Source organism: Papio anubis, chromosome 2, assembly GCF_008728515.1.
Source record: "Papio anubis isolate 15944 chromosome 2, Panubis1.0, whole genome shotgun sequence".
NCBI classification, from domain to species: Eukaryota; Metazoa; Chordata; class Mammalia; order Primates; family Cercopithecidae; genus Papio; species Papio anubis.
The window spans coordinates 108,197,736-108,218,749 of NC_044977.1; the positions used below are offsets into that span (position 1 = coordinate 108,197,736).

A 21,014-nucleotide genomic window follows, 5' to 3' on the forward strand; every position below is an offset into this window, starting at 1 on the left:
GGCAGTCCCTTCCGTCCTCAGAGTCTGATTCTCAGGAGAATCCTGTCTTTCTGGCTTCCCAGGGTTGTTGTGACAACCATAACCAAGAGACGTGTTTTGTAAGTGACAGTGTGTTATACAAATACCAGAGAGAATCATTATTCCTCTGTTGCCACTGAAGGAGGCACACCTATTGATGAATGACTGAAATATTTAGCTAAGGACTTGCCGAGCAGTCTTGTCTTATGTAGCAGAGTAGCAAGTGGGGCCTTTTGTCACCGGGACACATTCCACATGCTGGTTTTTTGCTTCACATGGATGCAAAGTGCAGGCCATATGGTAGGCACATAGTACTCGCCAAAAGGATGTGTGGGGTAACCCTTAGGAGCAAGGCTGCTGGAGCCAAATTGCCCGCCTCTGCCACTTGCCTGCTTTGTGCCTTTGGGCACATTAGCCTCTCTGTGTCTCAGTTTTCTAATCAATGAAATGGGGATAAGAATAGGCTCTATCTCATAAGATTATGTCACATACTAGATGAGTCAGTTCATGCACAGCTCTTAGCACCATGCCTGGAACCATATTAAGTACTATAGAAGTGCTGGCTATTGCACTTGCTTGCGGATTTTGACCAGCCTTGATAGAGGTGGCAGGAGCCACGTGTTGATGGCAATGGTAAGCTCCACGGTAGAGTGCCACCATGACAAAGCTCCAGGTCAGTGCCTTTCCCTACAAAGAACATTCTTTAGGGCTCACAAAAAATAGCCTCTCTGTCTAATATTTCCTAAGTGGAACAAGTGCTGGTGACAGGCTTGGTGAGGGGCTAGGAAAGACTGTGCCCTATTTGGCCTCATCTCCATCTTCATTTCACATCATGCATCTTCCTGGGGCTCCACATCTACATGCTGAATCCTTTTAGGTCCTAGAAAGTGGTATGCTCTCTTCGCTCTTGCACACACTATTCCTTCTACTGGAAAGGCTCTTTCTTTGCTACTATAGCCCCAGGCTAGCCTGTCAACTTGCTCACACCTGTCTGCACATCCCTCAGGTCTCAGCTTACATGGCATATCTTGGGGAGGTTTGTCCTGATGTCCTTCGACTGGTTTGAAAAAAAGTGTTAGGATGCAATACAGACTCTAATAATGACTGGAGTGAAAGTTGTTACCTGGAAACTCTGTAGAGTAATAGCATTTGCTTACGCAATTGTACACTTGTTTTATATATATAATATGCTATTTTTTTTACATAAACTGAAAGTAATTTATACATTATATTATTTGCTTATACAAAGTAGTTTACTCTTTGTATAAGAGTTTTTGGATTGGACAAATTTCCTTTTTTATCCTCTTTCTCTCGTTGGCTATCTCCATTCTGGTGTCAGCTCTTGACAAAATCAGAGTTGATGCTCCTTAGTTGTTTTTTTTTTTTTTTTTTTTTTTTTTACATAAACAATGAGTTAAAGGTTTTATATCATTGAGAAGTCTAGAAAATGTCAAATGGCTTCTGCTCTTTTAAAAATTTATTTATTTTGAAACAGTATTGTGCCACATTCAGATATTGTTCATTGGTTTCAGCCCTCATTTTGTAAATGAAAACAATGGTAAAAAGACAGGAATATTTATACTTCAGCCTAATAGTGTTACCTGTGAGAGGAAAGTAAAAGTGAATTTTATTTTACTGTTTCTGTTTCCTCTGTATTCTCTAAATTTCCTCCAATTACCATACAATAATAAAAAGTTACTAAAATTTAGAAAATAAAACAAGGAGAAATTCAATATTCTATAAATTCAATTCCAATCAACAATATTTCAAACCAATGAGACTAGAAAATGGGAACATTAAAAACAATTAAAAAAAAAAAAGATTTCCAAGACAATCACTTTGAAATCTTTTCTCTATTCCTCCTCCCACGTGGTATTAAGACTCACCACTAGCCTATTTGCCATCTCCTGGGCACATCCCAGTGTTTGTCCCCCTGCCTTTGAGGAGATGAACACCCAGAAGACTAATTGCTCGTAGAAAAGCCCCAAGAGAGATTGTCCTTCAGCTGTTGTAGAAAAGCCCCAAGAGAGATTGTCCTTCAGCTGTCATAGAAAAGCCCCAAGAGCGATTGTCCTTCAGCTGGCTGTACTGAATTCATTTTCATGTTATTTTTCCTTCCAGCTTTCCTGTCTCCTACTTCTACTTCCTTTTTAAAGACACCTTTTGGTTCTTTCCTTCTACTTTTAACCAACCATCCCTGCCTTCCTGATCATCATCCCAGTCACTATAGTCCAGTAGTGTCTCTTTCAGGGAAGATTTTTCCATACTTCATCTTTTCATGCTTTCCTTATCACAATGTTTCTTCCCTGTTTTCCACTCAGTTACCCCTGAGTTTTTCTCACTAGTCGGGGAGAAGGAAAGCACAAGGGAATTTTAAAGATATTCAGGGATCCTTTTCCAATTAGTACCTCGAAACGTTCCTAAACCAAACTTTTCACATAAGTTTTTACAGGCATCAAAATGAAATTTGAGTGTGTGTTTGTTTTTTTAAAATCAACCATTTGAAATTGCGTTTCAGAGACCCTTGGTCATTTTTCCTGTCATGGACCTAAAGGGCCCTGAAACTTACCATACATTTAATAAAATATTTACCTCTGTCTTGCAAAGAGCTGGAAGTAGCAAATTGTGACTCATATCTAGGGTTGTCTGGTATGTTTCACCAAGACCTGTCTGCACCATTATCAAAAAGGTAAATTTTACATTTCAGCAAATAAAATATGTAATGCTTATGATGAGGTCCTTGCAAGAAGTCTCTGCAAAAATTGTGCTGGGTTCTTTTCTAATGCTGCAACTAAAAACCAGAAAAGAGTTCAGCCACTGAATCCATTTCAAATGAATGATAGAACTGTGCTTGAAATTTTCCACTGCCAACTGTTTCTGTCTAAAGGGAGATTATACTTTAATATATTACTTTAAAGGGGTCAGAATGCTCCCCACTTTGAAGCAAACACCCTTGTGTAGAAACCCACTGTGTTTGTTCACCCCCAAAATAGGGATCCAGATCTGTTTGAATTTTTAATAAAAAAGTGAAAACCAGTATTGTAGGTGCAATATAATTCTCTCTCTCTCTTTTTTTTGAGACGGAGTCTTGCTCTGTCATCCAGGCTGGAGTACAGTGGCGCAATCTCGGCTCGCGGCAACCTCTGCCTCCCGGGTTCAAGTGATTCTCCTGCCTCAGCCTCCTGAGTAGCTGGGATTACAGTCACGTGCTACCACGCCAGCTAATATTTTTGTATTTTTAGTAGAGAGGGGGTTTCACCATGTAGGTCAGGCTGGTCTCGAACTCCTGATCTGATGATCCGCCCACCTCGGCCTCCTGAAGTGCTGGAATTACAGGTGTGGGTCACCACACCTAGCGTCATTATTGTTTTAACTGGCATTTCTTTGACTACTTTGAACATTTTTCATATATTTATTGGTCATTTATATATCTCATTTTGAATATTTTCTATTCATACCCTTTGCATTTTTTTCTATTGCTATGATTGTCCCCATATTGATTTATATAAACTACTCATATATTTAGACACTATTCTTTAGTCTCATTTGTTTCAAAATGATCATTTTCCAAGGCATTTGCCTTTTAGTTTTGTTTTCTGTGTTTATTTTACATACAGAATATTAAAATGTATGTAGTTGAGTCTTGAGCTTTTAAAAGTGTATTTATCACTTCTTGATTTCCCTGTTTCCAACACACTAGAATTTGAGAGAGAGAGAGAGAGAGAGAGAGAGAGAGAGAGAGAGATTTGTAATGTAGCATTTTATTTTCAAGGAGTTAATAATCAGCATCTAAATGTTATTGAATCTGAGGGTTAGAGAACAATTATGTCCCCTTGACTTATTTAGAAAAAAGCCAAGTGATGGGAAAAGGGGAAGACACATGAATCAGTATTTATTCTAAATAAAAGTAGCTCTAGGTGTGCTCACTGACTCACCCCATTTTACCAGTGTTGGAATTGAAAGGGACCTCAACAGTCAAAGGTCAACTTTACAACCCCCATACCCAACGCAGGAATCCTGCCAGTACTATTTCCATCATCTCCTTTATAACCGCCAGGAGAGCTCAACTTTCCCACTGGAGTCCATTACAACTTTGAATGTCAGCGGACACACCTTTCTTATGTGGTGCTGAAATTTGCCTGCCTGTGAGTTCCATTCTCCAAGCCTCGCTCTGCCCTTTGGAGCCACATTGACAAAGTGGGCCTACCTGGGAAAATATCAGCTATTCAGTGAAAGCTGCCATATCACACCGAGAAGTCTCATCTCTTTAACAATCACCTTGAAGTCTTTTCTCTCCTCTCATATGGTATTAAGACTCACCACTAGCCTGTTTGCCATCTCCTGGGCACATCCCAGTGTTTGCCTCTCTCCTCTCTTGTAGGTGCCCAGCATGGAACATAGAACTTTGTGTGAGCCTGATAGGGGCAGAACTGGTGCAAATATGACAGCTCAGGTCTTTCTTCTCTGCTCAGACTGGTGTGGCTCATCTTCCTTTGCTGCTTTTCATTTTCTGAACTGCTGTCCCCATTTCTCAGGAACCCTGGAGCTGATGCCCATTCCTTTGCCCTTCCCTTTGCCTTTCCTTCACTTCGTTCCACCCTTGAGTGAAGGTTTATCTGTCTTTGTTTTGTTTGTTTGTTGGGCTTATTATTGTTGACAGAACCCTGGCAAACTTCTCACATAGCTTCTTGGCAAGAGCTGGTTGGGGCACCACCTACCTGCCTGCACTTCCCTTTCTCCTGGTTTGGAAGCCCGCACCTTTTGCTTACCATGGCAGCAGTTTTCAATCTGGGTTTGCGGGACAAGGCGTTGGTTTTGGACCTTGGCCTCATTATCCTGTTAGACTGGTGCTCAGGCTTGGCTGATCCAGATCCTTCTACTGAGGCTGATCCAGGGTGGCTGGGGGAGGGCAGGGCAGGGTAATGCAGAACAGGGCATGGCAGGGCAGGGCCCAGGGTAAAGGTGGGGCCAGTAGAGCTAGGTGGGGCTGGGCTGCATGGAAAATCAACTTGTTTCCTTAAATCAGTTCACCCTGGTGATGGCAGAACAATGAAAGAAGTGGGCTTAACTGAGTCCCAGTCCTGGTTAACCAGCTGGGAGACATTGGAGAAGTCATGTGTCCTCTCTAGGAGCATGGCACTGGATAGCAATGCCAACTTCTGCTGTCTGTCAAGCCATGACGCCAGCACTGTGCAGGCAAGAGTGTAATAGGCATCATCCCATTCTGTCATAGCAGCAAATTCATGAGGGAGGTCCTATTACTGTGCTCATTTTACAGATGAAGGTGTAGTAAAGTAGGTTAAAAAATTTGCCCAAGGTCACGGCATTAGTAAGTAGCTGAGCTGGGTGGAATTTGAACCCCAGTGACTTGAACACCTGTGCTCCTGAACACAAAGCTATGCACCCCCCAACCCAACAACTCCTCCTTCTCAATTGTTTTTACTTCTATGGCTTGTCATAATTCAACAGCATCTCTAAGGTCTGGGAAGGACCATGTTCAGGTCATTTGTCCTTAGTGTAGGAGCAGCAGCCTGGAGACCTGTGTGTTTCTGCTCTTTGTTTTTCTGCCTCTGAGCTAAGGCCACCTACACCCTGCCAGCTTGTCTGAAGCATCCTGCAAGCAGGTAGAAAGGGCAAATTTCTACCAGAAATAGGTTTATGTTAGTTTTGATATCACCATCTTTATATTCAGGAATTAAAAACCCAGAAACAAAACCAAGCTTGGGTTTCCTTGAGTGGAATGCCTCTCTAAAACACGGTTGTTAATTATCCAAGTTGGCTGAGGTTGTTTGCCTAAAATATTTTGTCTTCTTGTAGACATAAGAAAAATTAATTGCTCTGACTTTTTTTTTCTCTGTAATGTTCTGATGTCCCGGCATGCCAATGCCTGAGAAAACCTAAATCACAGAATGAGTAATATTCTGTAGCTGAGGACTGGAATTTTGATTGCCCAAGGTCATGGAAGTCTTATTGCAGCATAGGAGTCAACCCCAAATAAACAAACAATCCAAGCGGCCACCTGACCTCTCCGGAAAAAAAGTCCTTCTCTCTTTAAGGAGTTTAACTTGCCTTCCCTCAATACAACAGGTACGAAACTTCCGTTATTGTCTCCTTGGATTACACACAACATCAGCAGGATACAGTGATTTTTGGGTTTGTGTAGTGCCTTCCTAAGCGTGCAACATTTTCATTATTATTATCACAATGTGTGTGTGTGTGTGAGAGAGAGAGACAGAGAGACAGAGAGACAGAGAGGAGAGAGAGGACGAGAGCACGCCAGGATTAGGGGGAGGTTTTCACGTTGAAAGATAGCAGGTCTGTGGCACCAGGAATTGCCAACAAACTGGTGAGGGGCAAGAGAAGATACCAGAGAGCCTTACTTCTGTAGATTCATGTATTTTGTGTCTGGGAGAAAAAGCGCACTCTTTTAAGAAAAACACGTAGAGTCTTGGCATAAATACTACATGGCACATAATAGATGTATTCAATACATGTCAATTCTATTCTAATCTCCTCCTCCAATAATATAATCATATTTACCATAGAATTTTTATGGGCATAACAACTAAAAGTAATTGGCGCTGTCACATAAAAGTAAGATTTCTGAGCCTCTGTTTTTCTTTTAAAGTTTATTTTGAGCTCAGCTGCATCACCATGAACCCTGCAGTAGCATTTATCTAAATGTGGTTATAGCTTACATGGCTTCTCCTGGGTTCTCTCTCATCTGTTTGTACCTGTGTATAACTTAATCTTCTGCCTTTTTGTTTTCTTTCTGCCTAAGTGAAGAACAAGAATGCTGAGATTTCTCCAGGACACACCTGTGCACTGTTGCAGAGCAGCTGATCTTGGGGAAGGCTGGTTTTGCCACACAGGTGGTGACAGGGCAGTCTCAACAGGCTCCCAACCCAACCAAATAAAGGTGTGTGGGGGTTGCAAATCCAGTGTATGTGGAGTTGGGGGCTGGAATGAGGGAAAGGGACACCTTTGTCAGGGTTGTTAGCAGGTGTTGCTTAATTAGTCTGAATGAAAAATGTAGCTAGAAGACCAAGCGTCACATTTTAACATCCGTGTGCATGCTCACACATGCACACACACACACACACACACACACACACACTTTCTCTCTGAGGTGCACCCTTTCCTACATGTTCTTTCCTAGGTTAAATCAAGGGGCCTACATTTTGGGATTTTGGAGCAAAAACTCAAATGCTTTATCAGTTAGGTTTCTTTTTTTTTTTTTTTACATGCATTTGCAATTCAACGCTGTCTGGCTTGGATTAGAATAGGGATAAATGTGAGTTCATTTCTGTTTTCTACATCCTATCTAGGGCACAGAGTATGCTCCATCTTGGTTATTGTTGTTGTTTTAAGAAGTAGTATGTGAACGCTTGCCAACTACTTACTTTCTTTTAACCATCTACTTTTTTTTGGACTCAGCTTCTTCATCTATAAAGTAGGTATGATTCCTTAATGCTGTGATAGATGGATAGAAGTCTATAAAAGCAAGGGGTAGTTTTAATCTACAAAATAACGTGAAGAATTTTAACCTTAAAAATTAGATTTCATCATAATATTAATGAAATAGTCATCTGAAAAGATTTCATTTTATTAACAATCAAGGAAATTCACCTGAAAAAATAAAGGCATTATATCTAATAAGTATCTATCAGATTGTCAGAGACAAAAAATATTGATCATATGTAGTGTTTGTGAGGATGTGGGTGCATTGGATTACCTTTTCTGCAAGGTGTATTGTCAATACATTTCAAAATTTAAACTGTGTTCATGTCTTTTGATGAGGTGATCTCTTTTCCAGAAAGTTATTCTTAGGAGAAAATTAGAAAGGTATTCAAAGATGTATTTATAAGTTTTTATTTCTCCTCCTCCTCCTCCTCCTTGTTCTTCTTCTTCTTTTTTTTTGAGACAGAGTCTCACTTTGTTGCCCAGGCTGGAGTGCAGTGTGGCATGATCTTGGCTCACAGCAACCTCCACCTCCTGGGCTCAAGTGATTCTCCTGCCTCAGCCTCCTGAGCAGTCTGGATTACAGGCATGCACCACCACACCTGGCTAATTTTTGTATTTTTAGTAGAGATGGGGTTTCATCATGTTGGCCAGGCTGGTCTCAAACTCCTGACCTCAAGTAATCTACCCGCCTTGGCCTACCAAAGTACTTGGATTACAGGTGTGAGCCACTGCACCTGGCCTGTTTTTCTAAGATTTATTGATAAGAGTGAAAAATGGGGAATAAAATACGTGTCCACAAATAGGAAATTATTTAAATTAATTATGATATAACTCCAAATGGAATAAATACTCAGTGGCTGTTCAAAAGGAGATTGTAGCTCCATATTTTTCATATGGGAAGACAGCTGTGATACACTGTTAAGTGAAAATAAAATGACAGAATTGTATGTTTCACATTATTACACTTAGAAGGACATGTTTATGTTTATATCTATACTTAGATACATAAAGAATGTATTTGTATATAATGGTCTCTGGTAGAAGAAGTTAGCGGGGAAGAACATTCACTTTGTACTTGATACACTTTTCACTTGCTTAAACATATTTTTAATAGTGAATGGTATTATGTTGTATAATCAGTGAAAACAATAATAATAAAGAAGAAAAAAAATCCAAGGGGCATTACAATGAAACTCTTAATTCTATTGCTTCTACTAATTTCTCTCATTTGTAATATGACCATTGAATGGGATACCCTCAACTTCTGATCAACTAAGTAGGGACACGGGCCTAGACTATTTACAGTGGGTGAAAGAAACAGTAAAAGATAAACAAGTAAGAGATAATGTGAAGATATGATATAACTGGATGAGGCCTGCCATAAATAACACACTAATCTATTTAATGAAATAATATATGATAGGCACTTGATGGGCTTTGTGAATTGAATATCATGGGAAAAGGAGGTCGTTGAATGTTAGAGAGAGCGACAGGGAGACAGCTGGCGGAATGATAGGCGCTGTATTCAATGCTGTGGGAAGTACGATTCCCTCCAGGCTCTTTTCTTTCTGAGAGACCCAGTGGTAGGCAGTAGAGACTTTCAGTCTACTTTCCCTTTATTTTGGACTGAGACCTAGATGCTATCATGTAAAAATATCCCTGCTAATGCATATTAAGATGTGACATGCTTCCTTTTTAAAATTTTGTATGCCTTTGTATCATTAACCTGAGAAGAAAAAAAAAAAAAAAAAAAGAGAGAGCCCATATCCCTGTGTGTAACTAAAAACCTCCCGGTGGGATTTGTTTAGTGTGAGAGAGTGATTAGTAATTTTTAGTGATTAGTAATTTTCTCCCTCAGGTGGTTTTTCTGCATTCCTGTAGAGATCATGTACACAACAGGGCTGCCAAGTGAGAAGAAAAGGCTCAGGCAGAAAATATCACGCTTTAGAAAACAGTGTGTGTGCATGCGTGCGCATGTGTGCGTGTGTGTGTTTTAAACAACTATTTTAGTTACTTTGACAAATAAAGTGCTTTGATTTGGAATCATGTCTTTTATGTCTTATATAATCTCTGGTCTTGCAGCCGTCTCATTATGTAATAATTTTATTCAAGAAAATTGTATCTGTGGTCCCATCCACTCACAACCCAGTCTCTCTCTCACACCGTTTCTATTCCCCCACTGGTTTTGGAAAAGCAAGCCAATTCTAAAAGTCTTAGCTTAAGGACGCCTTTGGGTTTTATTTGCAGTTTCTTAGAGCCAACTGTGGAAATCATAAGATTGAGGCAGAAAGGGTATAGCTTTTTCAACTGGAGAAAAAAAAAAAAAAGACTGCAGATGTCTACAATGAGCGCTCCATTAAGGAGGGCCATTTTAAAATGTCTCACTAGGTCAACCCATTCTCCTTCCCAATAAAGGGCACTCACATGAACTGAAAACACACCTGGCAGCTGGGTCGCTAGCAACAGTATGCAGTTGTTTTTCGTCTTGCCACTCCCTGGGGATTGAAGTCGTTTAGCGCAAAGATTAAGCAACCTGTGTGGCCGTGGGATTCTCCCACTTGAAGCTTTCATAATTTTATTTTTGCATATCTATAGACACATATACTGGGCCCAGTGACCTCATTGGTAACTGTTAGCTCCTCAGAATGTTGCTATCTGAACCCAAGAAAGGATACACTGTGTTTGGGATACTCTTTGGTTTCTAAGGCTAAAATTGGCACTTAGAACAATTAATGAAATAAACTTTAGAGTTGAGAGGTAATGCACTTATAGTGACAAAATGATTTGCTGACCAACGTTATCAAGGTGGTAGACTTTGGCCATGTCTTCCTCCTTCATCATTGTCACCACCAGCACCACCACCACCACCACCTCTCATATATTAATTGCTCTTTGCAGTTAGAAGCACTTTTTCATGCATCATCTGATTTGGTTGTTATGGCAGTCCTGTAAGGTCCGGGAGGCTGTGGATTGTCTCACAATGTTCGATGCGGAGTCTCTGAAACCACGCATCAAGCATCAGAGCAAAGAAGAGAATCTACACTTTCCAGTTCCTGGTTCTGCCCTCTCTAAAGCACTGCAAGGTGGGTTGTAGGTGGAGCACACCAAGCACTTTAACTGCGCTGAGATCTTAGCCTGCTTTGAGCTCTAATCTTTTTTTTTTTTTTTTTTTTTTTTGAGATGGAGTCTCGCTCTGTTGCCCAAGCTGGAGTGCAGTGGTGCAATCTCAGCTCACTGCAAGCTCCGCCTCCCGGGTTCACGCCATTCTCCTGCCTCAGCCTCCCGAGTAGCTGGGACTACAGGCGCCCACCACCACGTCCGGCTAATTTTTTTGCATTTTCAATAGAGACAGGGTTTCATCGTATTGGCCAGGATGGTCTTGATCTCCTGACCTCGTGATCCGCCCACCTTGGCCTCCCAAAGTGCTGGGTTTACAGGCGTGAGCCACCGCACCCGGCCGATCTCTCATTTTGTGCATAGACTGAGGTTACCCTTAGAATACAAGAGATGGATTTGAATGAATCTACAAGTTCAGTGTAAGAATCTAAAATATATTTCCCCTCGTTTGTAAATCGGTCATGTGATCCTGCAGGGAGGTGTTCTGACAGGCTAGAGGTGTCACCCTGTGAGATCTGCCTCACAGGCTGCTTTGGATGACCTGTTACATGCAGTGAGTGATCCTGTCCCTTCTGCTGCAGAGCGATCTCCATGGAGACAAACATCGAACTCACTCCCTCCAGTTTGTAAAACTGAATGTGAATGGCCATTCCAAATCGGCTGTCTTAATCCACTCAGAGCAGCAGGAAGTATTTAACTGTTCAACATATTAAATGAACAAAAAAATACAGGTGAGTAAGACTGACTCATGGCTGGATAAGAGGCAAAAGTAGATGGCTTTCCATTGGCCTGGTTAGAGACCTTGGATGGGCTAAAGTGTATCCTGTAGTTCACCACACATCTCTTCCCATCCTGGCCAGGCCTTGCCAACCTGGTGCTGTAAGGTATGTGCATTGTGGAGAGAAGCAAGGAAGCTAGGGGTGGAATAAAGGCTCAGAACAAACGCTGGAGCCAGGGAGTTCCAGAAAACAAGGGAGAGGGTTCTCATTAGATTATGAGCAAGTCTAGAGTTAGGGAAGAACATTTATTTATTTTTATATTTCTTAAGCCTAGTGCAGTGCCTGGCACATAGTAGTTGCTCAGCAGATATTTGTTGACAGAATAATAAATAAACTGACGTGGACCTTTACTTTACTAACTTCACCACCCCTTTTTTCTATGCATCAAGATTTCAGGTTAAAGTGCCTGATGGCTGCCACTGGCATTGCCACTTCTGATCTTGTTCTCATTTGCGAACTCCCAGCTTTTTGCCTGGCTTTGGGAGCCTGGTTGGGCCTCCAGCTCTGGCCTTCTATGTCTGCTGCCAGCTCTGAGGTTCTGATGGGATCCGTGTCAGGTAGTGTGTTTCAGAATACTTAAGCTTTCCCTTTAGTTGTAATAAAATCCCAATTTTTTTCAGAAAAAATATTGTTTTTTTAAAGAAAATTGTTTGTAAAACATAATTTTTTTCGTGTGAAATATGAAACATGATTTTGTAACGATATGAGACTCCACATCTATGGTGGTGGTTTTACCAAAATTTTCGCTCCTGGCCATAAAAGTAAAAAGTTTAGATGTTTTGGAGGCAGCTTGGCAGTAGCTACCAAAATAAAGTATAACTATTTTGATCTGGTAATTCCAGTTCTAGAAATCTAACTTACAGAACTACATAAGTGTGCAAGGGCATAACTGCAAAGAGGCTAATGCCATATTGTTTGCTTGTGATAGTAACAAAAGAGAAGTCTTTGAATCTGAGATTGTAGGTCAGTATCAAAGTTCACGTGCCCATTTCTTCCTTGTTTTCTTATGATCACTAATCATGGATAATATGTGCAGCCAGGAGTAGATTAAAGAGATTTATAAATTTGAGTTGTGCAATTTCCATGCATTTTATTCATGTTAGAAGGCAGATGACTCCTCTCTCAGGGTCAAAGGAAGCCTTGAACAAAATGGCGAGAAACGTGAAGGTTGTTTGGTGTTTTCCCCTTTCAGTGCCTGTGTTCTCCTGTTGTCTTAAAATGGCAGAGATTTTCAAGTAGACCCGGGTATAAATGTCAGCTCCATCATTTACCAACGGTGTAAACTTGGTCACTCAGTTTAGTCTTTCAAAGCCTTAGTTTTCTCCTAGGTAACACAATAATATTCATCAAACTGGGCTTTCGTGAAGATTAAATGAGATATCATATGTGAAAATACCTATTTGCATACTGTAGATGCTCAATAATTGTTTTCTTCCTTCTGATTGTTATTTTAAGAATTCTCTCAAAAATGCACTGGGTTTTAGTGTTCTCAGAGCATTTTAATCTCTACCAGGTCCCTGTGGTTCAGGGACAACGGCAGTTAGATCAGCACCTCTCTTCCTGACTCGTGCCGCCCCCACCTTGCCCTTGCCCCGTTCCCCTTTCTTCCTCTCTGTCTTCTCTCCTCATTTCCTTCTTTTTCTTGCCTTGTTTTCTTCCTTTCCTATTTCCACTTGGTTTTTTCCTTTTAAAAATTCCATACCTTCTTATTTTCCAGTCCCCCATTTATTTCCTAGACTACTGGGGGAGAAACGTGGTTTAAAAAAAGAGAAAGAAACACGAAGTGCACAAGATAAATAAAACCAACTCTTTTGACTTCATACTCAAGCCACACCTCGTTTCTCCAAGCCTCTGTGTCTTTGTACATGCTATGCCTTCTTTTCCCCACTTTGGCTAAATTCTACTTATGCTTTGGGTCTGAGTCATTTCCTGGGCCTGGGTTCCAACATGCTAAGACATATGCTCTGCTCACTTTGCCCACAGCACTTCATGCTTCCCAGACCAAAATACCAGCATAACTAAGTTGTAATTGCTCGTTTAATAATCTTTCTTTTCTGCTAGACTATGAACTTTCATGCACAAGGAATGTGTTCCACCTGTTTATTTTTGCATCTCTAGAGCTTGGCTCAGTGCTTGACACTTGATAGGTGCTTGTTGAATGGATATGTAACTGTAGCTTGTTTTCATCATCAAGACATCTGGGAGAGCCAGCCTAGTTTTTCTCAAGCTGAATTCTACTCTCTGACTTCTGCCACGTTCTTGCACTGAAATTTTGGTCCACAATCTTCAGAAGGCCAAATAAAATCAGGAAGAGGTATCAAATGCTATCTATGCTTATTTCATTGGAATAAACTTCCAAACCCCCATAGCTTGGGAGATAAGTCTCCAAATTTACTTCTCAACTTTTTCTCCCTCCATGAACCTTATGGTATACTCATACCAAATCTTCCAGCTATCTTTATCTTCTTGTACTTGTTATGCTGTTTTATCAACTTCTGGGGTTTATTCTTTTCATTCTTTGCCTATGGAAAATCTTTTGATCCCTCAAGCTCCAGTTCAAATAATGGTTCTTACCTCTTGGAGTTATTGTGAGAATGAACTGATACAAAATGCATAAGTGCATAACACAGTTGTTGCCATAGAGTAAGTGCTCCATAAAGATTAGCTGTTAGTGTCTTTTCTCAACCAGATTTTAAGCACAAAGAGGGTGGGAACCATGTTTCTATTATTCACATCTGTAACCTAAGCATCCACTTGAAGGCTGATCACATAGTACATGCTCAATAAATGGTTTTTGACCAAGTGAGGGAATAAATAGTCCAAATGACCATATAATAGATCAGACCAGATAGTAAATGTGGTGTGCTACTTCTAGGCTGTGCCAATTACCAGGATGTAGTAGACTTAGTCACATGAAGAACTCCAGGTCTGGGCAAAGACTTCTTGAGCAATACCCGACAAGCAGAAGCAACCAAAGAAAACATGGACAAATGGGATCACATCAAGTTAAGAAGCTTCTGCACAGTAAAGGATACAATCAACAAAGTGAAGAGATGAATCATGGAATAGGATGTAATATTTGCAAACTAACCGTCTGACAAGGGATTAATAACCAGAATATATAAGGAGCTCAAACAACTCTATAGGAAAAAATCTAATAATCTGATCCAAAAATGAGCAGAAGATTTGAAGACACATTTCTCAAAATAAGACATACAAATAGCAAAGGGACATATGAAAAGGTGCTCAACATCATTAATCATCAGAGAAATGCAAATCGTGACTACAATGCGATACCATCTTACTCCCGTTAAAATAGCTTATATCCAAAAGACAGGCAAAAAACAAATGCTGGCGAGGATGTGGAGAAAAGGGAACCCTCGTACACTGTTGGTGGGAATGTAAATTGGTACAACCACTATGGAGAACAGTTTGGAGGTTTCTCAAAAACCTAAAAATTGAACTGCCATATGATTCAGCAAGCCCACTGCTAGGTATATACCCAAAAGAAAGGAAATTAGTCTATCGAAGATGTATCTGCACTCTTATGTTTGTTGCAGCACTGTTGACAACAGCTAAGATTTGGAAGCAACCTGTGTCCATCAACAGATGAACAAATACAGAAAATGTGGTGCATATACAAAATGAACTACCATTTAGCCATAAAAAAGAATAAGATCCAGTCATTTGCAACAATATGGGTGGAACTGGAGATCATTTTGTTAAGTGAAATAAGCCAGGCACAGAAAGACAAATATCACATGTTCTCACTTATTTGTGGGATTTAAAAATCAAATCAATTGAACTCATGGAGATAGAGAGTAGAAGGATGGTTACTAGAGGCTGGGAAGGGTAGTGGGGAGTTTGGGGGATGGGCCGGGATGGTTAATGGGCACAAAAATGAGAAAGAATAAATAAGACCTACTTTTTAATAGCACAATAAGGTGACTATAGTCAATAATAACTTACTTGTATATTTTGAAATAAAGAATGTAATTTGATTGTTTGTAAACTAAAGGATAAATGCTCGAGAGGATGGAGATCCCATTCTCCCTGATGTGCTTATTTCACATTGCATGCCTGTACCAAAACATCTCATGTACCCCATAAATGTATACACCTACTATGTACCCACAAAATTTAAAAAAAATAAAGAAAACTCCAGTTGTTTAGATACCTAGATGTGGCCTAAAAGATTTTTTGAGAATCATTAATAAATGATTAGTTACATATATGCTTAGATGCCATCAAAGCACAAAAAATATGTAGATTTCTTTGGTTAGCTGAAGGTTCTGTTTGAATGTGGAAAACGTTAGGGTGAGAATGATCAAAGGTGATTTAATGTTTAATCTGGTCTGGTTCACCAGAACCTTATAAAGAGCCAACTGTGGAAATCCTGTTTCCTCCCATTCCCCCACCCTAGTGGTACACACAGTTAGAGCCAATGTAAATAGTGAAAATCAAATATTCTGTTTTTGCCTATTGAATTTCTTTTGTGGAAGTTTGAAATGGTTAGCTGAGTATTTTAACTAAACTGAACAGAATGCCAGAAAAGTCTTCTTTGAAATGTGAAATACTTTTAGCCTCACAGAAGTTCATATAAAATATAAGAATACTATGAATGTAAGAATATGACTGTGGAGACTATTCACTCTTGTGTGCAGAATGTCGAAACTTACAGAGTCGTATACAACTCAGTCTGTGGTACTTTGTGAGAAAGTTCTCTATAGCTCCAGGTACAATCACATATGGCTTTCCCACTAGTTCTTTTCCCTTTCTCCCTCCCCCTCGTTCATTTCCCTTGCCCATTCCCCCTTTCCTTGAGTGACAGATAACTGTATAACACCAGACTTCAAAAAAAGAATTAAAGATTAAATTTAGAATGACCACATCCTTAACAATAGCTTTCCTTTCTAGCCACAAGCAAAAACCTTGAACTTAAGATGATTACCATGACTGGCACACTAAACAAATAGAAATTAATAGCAAAGAAGTGACTCTCAGTCCTCTGAGCTCAAGGCGCAGTCTCTCCTGGAGGTGACTGGGCAGTCAGGAGCCCTCAAGGTTTTATCAGATGCTATAGCAAAGTAGTAGAAACAGTAGGTGGGCCCATTAATCCTCTCTGTACTGAGGGTTATGGGGAAAATGTGTTTCAGACTTGCAAGCAGTTTGAGTATGGCTCTGGAAATCTCAAGTTATTCCTGCTCTAGAGAATATAGAGGGTGTTAAATCAATTTGTGTGGAGAGATGACCACTACTGGTCAAAGTGAAGGTACATTTTCATCTTCTCTGAGGTGCCAAAATCCCCCCTGAGGCTCTTGAGATTTAGCTATCCTCTTCCCTGGGGTCTGGATTTTCCAAGGCAATCCAGTGCTCTTTCCTTACAATGTAGCTACCTTCTGTTTTGGGGTCACCACTACTCATCATTTTCACTTTTCTGAGTCACCATCACTGATCAATCACCCTCTCATGCCCAGGAAGAGAATCTCAACACCATGGAAAGGTCCTGGCTTATCCTGGCTATGTTTTTTACTTTGTTCCTTTAGTGGGGGCTCTTGTCTAAGGAACACTGACACTTATGTAGCAGGCAGTCACTGTACCCCAATAATCCCTGAGAAAACAAGTTGACATTAGTAGCAGTAAGTCACATTTCAGTGGCTGATTTTATATTTTCCTTTATAACACAAGACTTCAGACCCTCTGTTCCAAGTCTCTCTCAGTTACTTCTGGTATCACTCAGTTTCTTCTCTGTTACTTCATGGGGCCTTTTATGAGCTCGTAACCAGTTCTATCGTGTAAGAGTGGCTCCTTGTTCTCTGCCAATCTTCATGAGACCGTTGTTGATCCTTTTCTAGAACATTCCAAAGTTGCAAACCTGTGAGATGCCAAAATGGCAGCACATTTAGCTTTCACTCCTCTAGAACCACATTGCCTCAAGCAGGAGAAAATGCACCTTCCTCAGTATGTTGTCCTTTGTTACTTGGTCATAAAGCAACGACAACAACAACAACAAAAAACACGCCATCTGTGCTCCAATGTATCAGAGTCCTCATGACAGCAACCCTTTTGTCTTCTAATTGAAGCCCTGTTTTCCACAGGCTCACAGCTGGCATTTTGGGCTGAGTGGAGGCAGAGTTTGTTCTTCATCTTCCCGCATCTTGCTCTAGGTGTCTCTACCAAAACTCTTCCTTACAGACTTTTGACTCCTGTTTGTGTGTTTATATTTTGGGACATTCCTTTTCTCTTTAAGGAGACTAGAGCTTTTCCTCTCACATTTCATGCACCAGAACCCGGTCACTTGGCTACCTCTAGCTGCAAGGGAGGCTAAGAAAATGTGGTCTTTTATGCTACCTGTATCTAGCCAAAAAATTAGCATTCTATTTTTAAAAAGGAGGAGAATAATGTATTTTGGGGCAAAGAGCCAGCAGTCTCTGCCATAGTTTTTAACTCACATTTTAATGTTTTCTCTTCTCATCCCTCCCCTTTATACATATTGTGGGGAGGACAGAGTTTGCTCATTGGTCTGAATATGGTACACATTTTCCCACCTCTGTGCCCTTTTTCATAATGTTTCCTTGCTTGAAATGACTCTGGACTCCTCTTCTCGCTTGGAGCTCTCATCCTTTAAGGTCCATATTGAAGCTACACAAAGTATGTTGTACAATTAAGATCCCAGATCTAAAATCCTTTGACTATCTTTTTAATTAAAGAGATCATTTGAGCCTATCGAATGAAGCTGAGAGATGCAGCTCAAGTTTTCCTAATTCCTACCTTCCACACTATCAGCAGCACAAAGTTCATCTGCATGAACTATGCACCCTAAATCCAGACAAGTTCTTGTCTTATATGATGATTACTCTGTATTACTCTGACCCAGGCACTTCTCCACTAATGCACTTTACACCTGTTAGCTAATTTAATCTCAACAACTCCATGAAGGAGGTGCTATTGTTAGTCCTATCTTAATAGCTAATAATTCGTAGCTAATAAATTTTATAATAAATTATAAATAATAGCTAATAAATCCTCCTACACAAAGTATGGTGATAACATTTTCTTTCGTTTTTTTTTTTTTTTTTGTCTATACCATTCATGGAAACTTTTATCTTTCTAATTTATACACAACGCCTTTCTTGTAAGCCTGTCAGTGCAAGCGCTGATAGGTTTTTCTGAAGCAAAGAAGCTAGCACAATGCCTTAGTTACAGCTAGTGCTCAATAATTATTTATTTTTGCTGTTGCTGATAACCTAGGCTAAGGTTTGATGAGGAATTTTAAGGGTTTGTAATAGTTACAGCCTCAGTATAGTTGAATCAGGCCTTGAAACTCTGTTATCTGTATAACTTTTTTCTGCAGAGTAAAAACAATACTGGGAGCGTTAGTTCATCACAGTGGGATAAGGAGGTGGATTACAGAGTTTCGAAAAGTATTTTAACCTCAATCAAAAAATTAAGCCCTCCTACTTTTGAATGACATCAGTATCGGGATAATCACAGGACATTAATTTTATTTTTATAATTTTTTGAATTGGTAATACATTCGTGTTTCAAATATAAAACATATAAAAGCTATTCATTAAAAAGCTATTTTCTTACCACTCCTTCATTCAACTGTCCCTATCCCTCTGATAGGTAACATTATTATTGATTTCTTATCATCATATTATATATGTTTTATATATATATGTGTGTGTGTGTGTATATATATATATATATTTGTTTTGTTTTTGTGAGACAGAATCTCACTCTGTCATCCAGGCTGGAGTATAGTGGTATGATCTTGGCTCACTGCAACCTCTGCCTCCTGGGCTCAAGCAATTCTCCTGCCTCAGCCTCCCAAGTAGCTGGGATTACAGGCATGCACCACCACACCCAGCTAATTTTTGTGTTTAGTTGAGACAAGATTTCACCATGTTGGCCAGGCTGGTCTTGAACTCTTGACCTCAAGTGATCTGCCCACCTTGGCCTCCCAAATTGTTGGGATCACAGACATAAGCCACCACGCCCAACCCTAGAGATATTTTTTAAATGCAAATAGAAGTTAATACAAATATATATATGTATATATTTTTTCTGTCTTTTGTCAAGAATAGAGAAATGCTATATATATGCCTTACTTTTAATTAGTGTAATTTAAAAATCTTTTCATATCAATACATTAATAGTTTTTAATTTTTTTTTACAGCTCCATAGTATTCCACTGTGTGAATATTCCATAATTTATTTAATCAGTTCTCTGTTGATGAACACTGAGTTTGTCGTCAAAATTTTTTATTACAATAATGCTGCTAGTAATATCTTTGTATTTTATTCATTTGAGCATTTCTATATCTGTAGCATAAGTTCCTAGATGTAGAATTGCTAAGTTAACGGGATAGGTAATTGAAGTTTTAATAGATACTACTAGGGCCGGGCGCGGTGGCTCAGGCCTGTAATCCCAGCACTTTGGGAGGCCGAGACGGGCGGATCACGAGGTCAGGAGATGGAGACCATCCTGGTTAACACAGTGAAACCCCGTCTCTACTAAAAAAAAAATACAAAAAACTAGCCGGGCGAGGTGGCGGACGCCTGTAGTCCCAGCTACTCGGGAGGCTGAGGCAGGAGAATGGCGTAAACCCGGGAGGCGGAGCTTGCTATTTTCTCAAGAAAAAGAGCCAAGTGAAAAACAAATGACAATTAGGCAAAAATATTGGCAACCGGAAACACAAAGGGCTAACGCCCGACATAAAGAAACAGTATCTACAAATCCCTAAGAGTAAAAGAAATATCATTCATCCGATTACAAAGTTCACAAAGATATGAACAGATCATTCACAGAACAGAATATTGATATGGTTCCTAAATAAGTGGAGAAAAATAGATGTCAAACTTCATTTATCATAATGAACATACAAATTAAAACTAGATGAAGTTGTTCCCCCGCTACCTATCAGATCGACAATATTCCAGAAGTTTAAATAATAAATTATGTTGCAAGATTGCATAAAAATAGCACTTTCATATATTGTTGGTGAAAATACTAATTAGTAGAATTCTTACGGTGGGCTATCTAGTAGTATCTTTTTTTTTTTTTTTTTTCTGAGACGGAGTCTCGCTGTGTCGCCCAGGCTGGAGTGCAGTGGCCGGATCTCAGCTCACTGCAAGCTCCGCCTCCCGGCTTCACGCCATTCTCCCGCCTCAGCCTCCGAGTAGCTGGGACTACAGGCGCGCACCACCACGCCCCGCTAGTTTTTTGTATTTTTAGTAGAGACGGGGTTTCACCATGTTAGCCAGCATGGTCTCGATCTCCTGACCTCGTGATCCACCCGCCTCGGCCTCCCAAAGTGCTGGGATTACAGGCTTGAGCCACCGCGCCCGGCCGCCTTTTTATTCTTAAAGAGTGAATCTTTTCTTCCATGGCTTCTGGATTTTGTATTAGTTAGAAGGGCTTTCAACATTCGCGGTTATAAAAGAATTCTCACAATTTTTTCTTTATGTATTTTACATTTAAATATTGAACCTATTTGGAATTTCAGACTCCTCTTTAAACCATTTCAAGCAAATATGTTGTTTAGATAGGGTCGCTAGATTTCGCAAATTAAAATACATATGTTTACTTCAGATAAACAGCAAATAAATTTTTAGTACAAGTATGTCACA

At 40.0% G+C, this 21,014-nt stretch overlaps 1 long non-coding RNA gene across 1 annotated transcript; it reads left to right on the forward strand.

Annotated features, from left to right (window-relative positions):
- The first annotated feature begins 4,949 nt into the window (after positions 1–4,949).
- LOC103882157 lies at positions 4,950–14,441 on the forward strand. The gene is made up of 3 exons (XR_002520459.2): positions 4,950–6,937; positions 10,427–10,565; positions 11,181–14,441. It is a non-coding gene; the product is annotated as an uncharacterized LOC103882157 (long non-coding RNA).
- Positions 14,442–21,014: the final 6,573 nt, after the last annotated feature.